Raw genomic sequence first — 8211 nt, 5'->3', positions numbered from 1 at the left:
TAGATATATTAATATTAGTCATATATTTCTCATATAATTACTATATAATTATGTCTTCCAGTAAAATAGGTAATGAAAAACGTGTGGAACATCAAGACTCTATTGGATCTGATTTTTCACCGATATCTACCCATCCTATTCCGGACGAAATGATGAACGTCCCAGAAGCTCAACCAGAAAGTGTTGGTTCAATATTCAACAATACAAAAAAGGTAAAAAGACAATCTTCATTACTTTTTACTAAACATTTCACTAAAATTTCTACCGGAGAAAAAGGTATCTTTATAATCACATGTAACTATTGTGGAAAATAATACGAATTCAAAACCGGGAATGGATATGGTACTTATAATATTCATTTGAATAGTAAACATCCACACGAAGTTGGTTTGGAAAAATCACAAACTCAATTATCTAATGGCTATTTTTATTATCCTACGTCTCATTTACTATTTTTTGAATGTTGTAATATATCGGAGGCACTGTGTAGTGCTTATCAAGATTTTGCATTGTCAACATGCATTTCAGAAATGGCTAGCAAATGGTTAAAGTATTTTAAGGAAATTCCCCAACTTAATTTAATTGCCACCATTTTTTTACCGAACATTAAAATTGACGGCTTAGAAATTTTTTTACAAGCTTATTACACAAATTTATCAATTTTTTTTTAGGTTAATTTTGATATAGAAGAATATGTAGAACAAATTATTAAAAATGTAAAAAAAGATATTTTGAATTTAATGAGTGCATATAGTGATAGGACTAATGTTTCTACATCTAATGATCCAACTATTCATATTTCTTCACAAGGTACTAAATTAAGTTTTACAGAAAGATTATTAATGAAAAAACAAAAAAAACCACAAAGAAGAAGTAATTCGGAATTGGATATATATCTTAACACTCAATTTGATATTCCATTAGTCAATCCTCCTAATTTTCCTATATTAGAATGGTGGAAAAACCATATAGAACAATTTCCAATTTTAGCAATTATTGCAAAAGAGGTGCTTGCTAGTCCGGTTTCAACGGTAGCCGTGGAACAAGCATTTAGTGCAGGTGGTAACATTTTGGACGAACACCGATATTCTATGACACCGCAATCTTTGGAGGCACAAGCATTGGTTGCCGATTGGACCAAGGCGGAAAGACGACAACAAGAATTGGTCCGAGAAAATCCCGACCAACTATACGACCTTGATGATGCCACAACCGACGAAAGCACAAACACATCCGACTAGGTGAGTTAGCTCCATAAAAGTAAGAGAACTACGTGGGCTTTGATTCCTTTGGAGCTAAGGATACGTAGGCAACTTAATTTGGTACATTAAGTGCAAGTCCAATTTTTAATTTATTTATTTTTTTAAAAAAATATTAAACATTAACTCTATTTATTTATTAAATAATTGAACTTGGTTGAAACATTAAAATAATATTCTTAAATAAATTAGAAGTTTTAGAATTTTTTAATTAAGTATTAAAATTATAAAATTAATTCGAATTCGATTATAATTCGATTCGATTATAATTCAATTCGAATTCGATTCGAATTCGAAATTTTCATAATTCGTATTCGATTCGACTTATAAAGAATTGAATATGGTTTAATGTTTTGATAAATTCGATTCGAATTCGTTCGAATTCGAACCGTGGTCAGGTCTAGGGGAGGCACATTGTCTCATTTAAAGCATGAGTTTTTATTTATTATACTGTATTAATTGAAGGAGACCGATTACCATTTAGAAAAGATATATTTTTAATGAAATTTTGTTAATTGATTTTTTTAAGTTAAAATATATATTTTTTTAAGTTAAAATATATATTTTTTTATTTAATTGCAAGGCACCCGCCCGGGGCATCGCGGAGGTGGTAGGTGGACATGTGGGTTCACTTTTTTTTTAATTGAAATTGACCTTAAGATTTATGACTTACCTCTTTTCAAATCTTAAAAGAGATGGAGGGTTAAAGTAATAATTTTAATAATATTAAATTAATAACCCATTTTTATTCGAATGGTCGCCTCTTCATAAAAAAATAAAAAATTATTGTACGTGTACAAACGTAATTTTATAAGAGATTCTTTTGGGTTTAATGTTTGATTACACTCGAGAAATAGCTCTCGCGCTATATCCTCCATACCCATTAAAAAATCTTCTTACTTCATAAAATTTTGATTATACTTTCAAATTTTGATTTATTACATTTTATTTAACCAATTATTTTTCAAGTTATAGACATGTATTGGTTTTTTTGTCATTTAAAATTTTAAAATATTAAATAAATGATAGTACCTAGCGATTGTTGCCGAGAATTGTGAAGAAAGATATCTGAAAAACATCAATTTAGGTGTTAGAATTTAAAAATAAATTTAAATAGACCTTTCTTAAAATATTTTTTCAAAAAATATTCTAAAAATATTTTTAAATCCTTTTTTATTTTTTAAAAATAATTTAGGGTTTCTAATTTTTAAAAAACAATTATAATCAAAACCCCAGACAAATCGGCCCTTAACCGAAGTTAGACTAAGCGTCAGGTTGACCGCTGGTTCGTGGGACGCGGTTCGGACTCGTTTGGGTCAACTTTAGTAGTGGTCTAGGTCGGGGTCAACTAGTTCATCCTCCAGTCAACGCGGGGCGAGTGGAGCGTGAATAGACTAGGCGTGTGCGGAAAACTAGAGTGTAAGGGATTAGTTTTGACCGAGTCTTGGGTCATCTTCAACCTCTAGCCAACTCAGATGGAAGCTTTTGGGAATTTTATATGAAGCCTGAAACACGAATCCAAACACATGGGGATGTTTGTCTCCTCTTTTGGGATTTCTTGTCTTTAAATAAACATAAAATATATATTGATGTTACAAATAAATAAAATAAATAAAATATAAAGAAGAACGAAATCACCAAATTCAATATTGATTCGAGGCATGTGCTTAGCATATTTTTCTTAAAATAGTTTCACCGTCTTCCTTTGTGTTGGAGCTTATCACAGATGGTTGTCTCCTAGGGTATAACGAATCTAGTAGTGATTCAGCACCGAAATCACTACGCAACAAATTTGATAAAGTACATGAATTATCATCGGGTTTTAATGGAAAATAACGAGCAAAAACTTGAAGAACACTCACAAAACAAGAAGAGGACTTTTGGAATTCTAGAGTGAGAAAATAATCAAGGATGAAGTGGTTTGAGATTAGAGATGAAGGATCTTATCAACTATTAATTTTTTATCCAACGACTAACTTTGATTGCCTCTTCATTTCCTTTTACATTTTCTCTTACACGTTACATGATTTTCTAAATTGCTAATAAATTGATAGCAATAATATCATGATTTTCTAAATTGCTAATAAATTGATAGCAATAATATCATGAAGGTTACAATGACAATTAACAAAACTAAATATATTTAATATGATAATTGTTCTTCATGTCATTAAATGTTAATTACATAATTAACAAATTAATTATAGTAATTTAATTATTTGGATCAAATTTCACTTTAATTCACGTGTGAATTTCGTTTAAATTTCATTTGATTTTATTTACTCAAATTCTCATTTCCATTCATTAATGGAATTTATGAATTAGTTTAAAATTCCAACAATCTCGCACATTAATGAAAATTGAAAGATTAACCCGGTGAAAAATTCAATAGTTGAATTCTACATAGGATAGATAGGTGTAACCCTTTGAACCTTCCCTTATAAAAGTATATAACTTTACTAGTTGATTAGTAGACTCGATTTCTTTGAACTATTCTGTCATTTGTGTAAACGATTACACACTTTCACATAAAATTCTCCATAATACATGTCAAGCTCTCATGGTTGTGTCCGTTTTGGCCATGGAACACGCGCATGGTTCTGTGAGAATGTTTAGAATTGAGTCGTGCAATTCTTTCGAAGCGGTCACACTTCTCCCTCACATAGGTGATCCATTTTCTCACAAAGAATCATTAAAAGTGATATGTTTATCCTTGTCAAAATATATATTGTATTGTTATAGGATTAATCCTCAACAATAACTTTTCAAGTCAGTACAATTAAGTTGTCCCATTGAACATAATTCTTGGGATCTCTAGTCTACATAGGTTCAGTTTACCTTCATACCAACTTATAGTAGGCTCACGTCTTAAAAGACTTTTAAATTAACTCTTTATTCAATAATTCGGTTAGTGGATCCACAATGTTATCTTTGACTTACATAGTCAAATTTGATAACTCCGTTAGATAGTATAGTCTAATGACATTATGTTTAAGACGTGTATGTCTAGACTTGTTATTGACTTTAAACTTGTCAAATTTCAAATTACTATCACAATAATTAGAAATTTATTTTGGTACATTACTAGTTAAGTTTGGAACATCTTCTAATATCGGCACATTTGCCATATTATTTCTTAAATCAAACAAGACTTTTTCTTATAATTTTTTGATTTCAAAAATATCAAATTAAGTAAGTCTTTATTTAAAATATTCATATATATATATATATCTGATACCATTATTTTTAGGATCGAATATAAAAATTAAAACTTTCAAAGAAAGTCTGAAGAGGGACAACTTACAACTTCTGTGTTTAGGATAATAGAAATGCCTATCAACCAATTATAATACTTAACTTCAATTTAAAGTTCCAAAATGTCCAACATGCCTAAAACAGTGGCTAAATAGGACTAAACAGGAACACAAAATTAAAGTACCATTTTATAAAAGGGATCGACATTTCAAATCCATGCCAGATGTCCATTCAAACTTCTAAGATAAGCTTTAATTTTTTATTAATTACTCTTTTCTTTTTCTTTTTTTCTTTTTTTTTATGAAGGGTAGTTAGCAGTCATGATCAACACCTAATTTGATTAGCCTATTAGGCTTGACATTTAAAGCAAATAATTAAATACGTAGTAAGATTTGGAACGTACCCGGGAATGAAGGATAAACACACTGTCCTCCAAACTTTTATTGATGATGCTTCAAATTTATTACAACTGGATGATGGTGCTAGAGAGTACAATAGAGAGAGAGAGTACAATACAGATTTCAGGGGTCGTTTTCGCCTCCTCTTTTCAACCCAACATAAACAACTATTTATAGTAAAACATTTAAATAAAAGTTAAAAACTTGAACAGTGATTCTCAGGATTCCCGGGATAAGTTTTTTCCGCAAATTACGGATCTTGTCTTCTTCTTCTGCAAACAGTACCTCCCGGGATTCCCGGGATAAGTTTTTTCCGCATCTTTCGGATCTTGTTTCTCTTTAAATTTTGAACTGGTTGGATGATGATGATCCAACGTCTTTTTTTGAAATTTTTTCAACCAAGGTGTCTTTGATTGCTTCGAAAATGTCTTCAATGGCGACATCACTTTGAGCGTCTTGAAGATAATCGGATGCCATAGTTGAATCTGATTTGTTTGATTTATTATCATCTTCAAATTTAGACATAAAGTCTTTCTTCATTTCTTCAATATATGCAGATATCATCTGACTTTTTGACAAGTTCTCTGACCTCATTAGAATTTTTTGGAGATATAATCAAACGGGGACGGTGCTTTCGCTGCTTGTCGTTTTTCTTCATACATACTTATTTGCTGGTGTAGGAGGTCCATTGTCTCCTTCCCGAATCGCTCCTTTGTTTCCTGATCTATTCTCATCATCTTATCCCAAAATTTATAAAATGATGACCTAAACAGACAGGGAATGCCTGTTTTGGTATAACCAAATTCAGGAATCCATCTCCAGATCCATGGAATGGAAAATTCAGTAAAAAAGAAACATGAAGCTATTCCGTCAATATATAAATTAGCTTCTTGTTTTTGCAGAAGCTGGGGAGATACATTGCTCCATTTATCAAATAGGACCTTGATTTCTTCTAGTAAAATCTTTGGGCAGGGACCAAAACAGTAAAACCAGTCTATGAACCAGTGGGGAATATCACCTCTATAGACATTTGCACATACCTTGATGAACCAGGAATGTTTATATTTATTATTCTCATAATATAGTGCCTTAGTAAAGGCATCACAATAATCCCAATAATTAAATTTGATTGTTGTCGTTTTATTAAACGATAATTCTCTTTCTTTCATTGGGGATATTCCCCAATCTTCCAACAAAATTGTCTTTTTTATTATTATTTTGCTGAAATTATAAATTTCTTTGTTTGCCCCAGAGAAATGTGATATTTCACATGACCCACTTTGAATAAGTATTTGCTCGTAAAATATCTGAGTCTTGTAAGTCCTTGACGGAGTGGATGTATTATCCAAATACCTCTGCATTATTGTCCATGGCTCATTCCTCCATTTGAGGTCCTTCTCTTCTAGGAGAAATATAATTTCTTTATATTCATTTCTTATAAATCCAATATTATTGGATTCTGATTCTTCATCTCCCAGTATTCTGGCGTACGTTGGATTGTCTTTTTGACTGTCCGAACTTTGGGATAGATCCATTGCTATCAGTTTTTGTTTACCATACTGAGATATGATCTCTGGTGCTCTGCCCCTACCTCTTCCTCTGATAGAGGAGGGTCCTCTTCCTCTATTAGAGAAAGACTCATAACCCCTACCGCTCGTTCCTGTAAATTTAAAAATTCACGGGTCAAGAAATCAGGAAGATTATTATCTATCCCTTTTTTGTATGTTATTTCAAAATCAAATGGAGCTAAATGAGCTTGCCATCTGGCGAACATTTATTTTGACACATCATGTTTAAAATCTTTCTGGAACATGAATTTAGCTGCGTTGCAATCTGTTCGTATAATAAATTTTTGATTATATAAATCATCTTGGAATTTTAAAACACATTTGACTATCGCCAGAATTTCTTTGGCGACTGTCGCATAATTCTTTTGAGAGTTGTTCCATTTCCCTGAATGGAATCTGACAAGATAGACCTGTTTTGTTTCTGGATCTAATTGAGTTAGTATTCCTCCAAATCCTATGTCAGATGCATCAGTCTCAATTACATTTTCCCAATTCGGGTTACTTATCATTAAACAAGGAAGTACCTTTACTTTATTTTTAATTCTTTTAATAGCCTTTGTATGATGATTTGACCATGGTTTTGGATTCTTCTTCAGTCTTTCATATAAGATTGATGTATCTTTTGTTAGATTTTTATAGTATGGAGCCACATAATTTAAGCTGCCTAGAAATCTTTGTAACTGTGTTTTATCAGTGATCACATTAGAGAATTTTTCTGCAAATTCTATGTTTCTATTAATGGGAGTAATATATCCCTTTTCAATGATATGACCTAAAAACCTTATTCTTGTTTTGAAAAGATCCATTTTTGGTTTAGAAATTACTAGTCCATTTTGAGTTATTATTATTTTGAACATATTTAAATGTTTGAAATGAGTTTCAATTGTTTTTGAATAAACTAATATGTCATCAATGTAAACAATTATAAATGTGCTATAAGGATTAAAGATATTATTCATAATTTTTTGAAATTCGGATGGAGCATTTTTTAATCCAAATGGCATTACATTCCATTCATAATGTCCTATAGGGACATTGAATGCTGTTTTATACCTGTCAGATTTCTCAATCTGGATTTGTCAATATCCTGATTTTAAGTCAAATTTTGAAAATATTAAACTATCATACCGTCTATCTAACAGATCCTTTTTATTAGGGATTGGGTGCCTAATCCATTTTAATACTTTGTTTAGGGGTTTGTAGTTTATTACTAACCTTGGCACGCCTCTTTCGACTTCTGAATGTTTATTTACGTAAAAAGCCGTACATGACCAAGGTGATTGTGATGGACTTATTAATCCCTTATGCAATAATGCATCTATCTCTTTTTTGCATAATTCCAGATATTCTGAATTCATTTGGCAAGGTCTTGCCTTTGTAGGAATATTCTTTTCATTAAAAGCTTCCTCATATGGTAGTGAAACTATATGTTTCTTTCTATCCCAGAATGCATTAGGATGTTCATTACAAATATCTATTGAAAGTTGGTCTTTTAGCAGAGCTATTTTTTCTTGTAATTTAGGATTTTCTAGTTGTTCATCTATTGTTATTAGACTTATTTCTTGCTTTAGAAAACATATTTGATCCTGTTTTGCTTTGATATTATCATATATACTATGTAACATTTTAGTAAACGGTTCCACAATAAATTCTAGAAAAATATCATGTTTCTGGAAGGTTCCTGTAATACCTTTATTATTAATCATCTTAATAGGGTAGATTGTGTTTAAA

The sequence above is a fragment of the Impatiens glandulifera genome, chromosome 3, assembly GCF_907164915.1.
Source record: "Impatiens glandulifera chromosome 3, dImpGla2.1, whole genome shotgun sequence".
Taxonomy (NCBI): domain Eukaryota; kingdom Viridiplantae; phylum Streptophyta; class Magnoliopsida; order Ericales; family Balsaminaceae; genus Impatiens; species Impatiens glandulifera.
Note: the sequence above shows the minus strand (reverse complement) of the source record.